Below are 3869 nucleotides of genomic sequence, written 5' to 3'. Positions count from 1 at the left end.
CCTCCCTGTTCTCTCTCCACTTCTCCCCTTTCCGCACTGATCTGCGTCGGGAGAGTGATTGACGCCGGCGAGAGCCAATCAGAACACAGCATAGGATCGGTCGTTCGCTTCTGCGCCAATCAAATGAAAGTAGGCTTAACGGTGGGCGGGCTAATCTGTTTAACTCTCACTGTGCGTGTTCGCGTCGACGCAGAGACATAAATTAGACTTAATTATGGACATTTATCAATATTATGAACATTTATCATGGATTTTTTTTAGTTTTTAAAAGCCTGACAGAATTATATTGACTGTTAGTATTGGCAGGTCAATTCATTTCTGAAGCTTGAATAGACCCACGCAACAAAACTTATATAATTTCAAAACAACCGGGTTCCGAGGATTATGTTTGATACCCCTGGTTTAATTGATGGAGTGCAATAAGCTGGGTGCAAACAGGGCCAGCTCTCCCGCTTCCCGAGAAAAATCTCAATGTTTTCTGTAAACATGATTTTATGGATTTGGATTATTTCGACACCACACAGGTGCCCATGTTAAAACTCATTATTACCCATTTTATAATATATCACTTTATATCAACAGTGGAAAAAAGTTGGTATACACAAGTATTACAAGGCTACAAGTCAGAATTCTTCAGAATTCATATCTTAAGGATGGCGAGACAGTTTTAAAGGGCTTTTTTTTTGTCCACCTGCCTTATGGTGGCTTGAAAAGAATACAGAGATACATGAACAGCACAGACAGTGGGAAATAACCCGAATACACCCCAGGAGGCTGCACCTCGGGTTCATGGAGCCACATCCTGTCAGTTTCGAAGGAAACTGTTCAGTATTGAACTTAATATAAATTGAAAATGAGCTACATCATCACTATACATCCATATGTCTCTTAAATATTGACGACATCACCTGTGAAATTAGACACACTGAAATCACATTTGCACACCGTTGTGTTTTCAAGTTTGTCAGTAGCGAGCGGCTTGAATATTTCTGTCATATAGAACAAAATACAATAATAGAATAGCCACACAGCTCTCGGCACTATAAATACGATTGTAGTGGGTGGGGATGAGGCAAAAGTTGGTTTCTGAATTTTTTCCGTTGAGATTCTGAGAAGTGCAGCGGGTAGAAGACCTCCCAGGGTCAGAAGGGCATTTTAAATTACCACGTGTTCTAGGAGATTATTAATTTATGATGCACTCTGCTACCCTCACCACCGACCGCACGTCGCAAACCATTATCACAATGTAAGAATAATTATTAATGATTCACTATTCTAACTGTTGAATGTCACATTTTGACATAACCTTTGTTCATTCAAAGAGGCTTCCAACCTCTCACTTTGAGAAGAGGAAGTGCTCCTTCCACCGCGGCCTGAGCTCCTTCACCTCAAGGCCGTGACTTCCTGTCAACTCAGTGACGAGACTCTCCAAGGCAACCACTGCCTCCTGCTGGGGTTTGCTCAAGAGTCACGTCAGCTCGTCGCAATTCCACTCTGAATAAAGCAACGAGGAGTAAATGAGGGCTAGAAACTTGTCTCCATCATGTGGCTTCAAGCTCAAACTGCAAGTGAAAGAACAAAAATGTATAGCGGATGAAATGTGAATAAGAAATGTGACATAAACACTAAATTGGCATCATTCGACCTCCAACATGCAGTAGTCTAAGCATTAATTTGACGTCTGAGCCAGAAGCTGGTTTGATTGAAGACCACTCAGAAATACTCCTACGAATAAAAAGAAATAATCTCAGTCTCTCTCATCACCAGAAGACTGAAACTCAGTGAGACCTGGGTTTCAATCCCACAGACCAGTAAAGTAATTTTGCTTTATTTGAATATTGTCATTTTAGCTGTGTGTCTTTGTCTTATGATCTGACAATCATAAGACTTTTTTTCTTTTTTTTGTCAAGCATGTGTACAAGAAAAGTTAGAACTGACCATAGATAGATGTATTGATGCTATTAGCAGTCTCTTAAACTATATAGAACTTACTCTTTTTAGCAAAAATACTCTGGATGTGAAAATAGAAATAACACAAGGACGATCACAAAAAATATATATATACAAGTATATTGAGTTTTTCTGTGGTAAATGTTTTGTTGTAATATTTGTTGTACATATAATATGAGTAAAAGAGACTCAATGTACTTAATCTGAATAGATGGAAATGTGTGGTATGATTAAATTACATTAACCTGACAAATTATGTGAACCAGAACTCTTATAAAAAAATATGGATTATTAAAGAAATATTCCTCTGTGATTAATTAAATGGTTCTATTCTATTCTATTCTATTCTTGAACTCATTTTCTTACAATGTCAACAAGTTGGCCAATATTGCTGATTGGTGAAAAAAATCATGACGACACCAATGGCAATGTTTCATTAAAAAACTCTCCCATAGTCAAAATAGTCCATCACAAAATATTGTTTTCAGTTGCCTTGACCCTTCTGGGCCACCGTGTTTTATACTCTGCAGCCAGAAACAACAATACTGCTAATCTTTATTAATGTATTCATTGTAACCGTCATGCACTTACATAATAAAGTGAGTGTCTAGAGTTAGTTCGTCTACATGGACACTTGGTGGCAGTAAATCTCCAGTTACATGCTGATAAACTCAGAAGGAGGGAAGAACTAGTGGAGTGGTATTTTATTTAAGAAGAGGGCGTTTATGATGGTTTTTGAGAAAGGTTTTCCTCCATCGCTGACAAATTTTGATCAACAGGCTCTGTAGGAGCCTAAAATGCAGTTCGTTAAAAAGATAAATAATTCAAGTTAATCTAAAACGGCAAGAATGTAAATTATTTCATTTGGAAGGAATTAGGAGGAGCATTTACAGGTATTTCAGTTCATATGGGCAACAATGTAATAAGTTAATCATTTAAAATGTTTGTGGTTAATTTAAGTGGATAAAAGTTTAATTTATGTGTTATTTGCAATGTTTGGAAACTCTCCTTTTTTTTGGTCTCTTTTTCCTTGGATGAATGATTCTGATCGGATTTAACGGACAATTTTATGTAACTTGGAACACCTTTGGACATTTTCTTTCTGCACCACCCTTTTGTTTGTTTTATTAAACTTTACGAGTTGGTCCTGTGGATTTGTTCGACGTGGATAAAGAAGAGGAGAATGGACAGAGCGTCAAGCTAGTGGAAACTACAAGCTCTGTTATTAACAGAAGTGTTTGAATGTTCACGTCTCTCATTGATTCTCTGGACGGTCCTGAATAGAAATGACCCATTAATGTCATTTTAATGTGACCTACTGTAAAAAAAACAACAAAAAAACGATATTAATAACACAAAATAACATTGAGCCTCAAAAACGACCGAAATGGGAGTTGCTCTCGATGGCGTTGGGGGGGGGGGGGGGGGGGATGAGGGGGGCAGGAATTTCCGGTTGCTTCAACATTCACAGTGGCCTCGCCGGCCTCGGGCGTCTCGCTCCACGTGGCTGCCGAGAAGAAACGGCAGCGGTGAAGCTGCCAGCTGGAAACTCGCTCTTCAAATGTCTCTTATCAGCTGGTTGAACACGTTTAAGAACGAGAGCTGTCGGGGGGTTGGGGGGGGGTCGGGGGGGGGGCGACGCGTGAACAAAAAAGAAACAGGTGACAAATAAATGCGACTGAAACACGGCCGCCTGCGACGATTCCAACTGCTGAGTGACGGGTCGTTTCCAATTAAACCCATCACTTTGAAAGGTGTGAGAAACACCTCAGTTATCTCTCTTGTGTAAGCAGGTAAACAGCTTTTTTTTTTTTTTTAAAGAAGAAGAAGCTCCTGTGACTGGCAGACAGCTACGATATGGTAAAAAAAAAAAAAAAAAAATGAGATGTGTGTATTTGAAGGGAACTCAGTGCAACAAG

The sequence above is a fragment of the Blennius ocellaris genome, assembly GCF_963422515.1.
Source record: "Blennius ocellaris genome assembly, chromosome: 19".
Classification (NCBI taxonomy): domain Eukaryota; kingdom Metazoa; phylum Chordata; class Actinopteri; order Blenniiformes; family Blenniidae; genus Blennius; species Blennius ocellaris.
The sequence above is the reverse complement of the archived record's forward strand: the minus strand, read 5'-3'. Positions refer to the sequence as shown.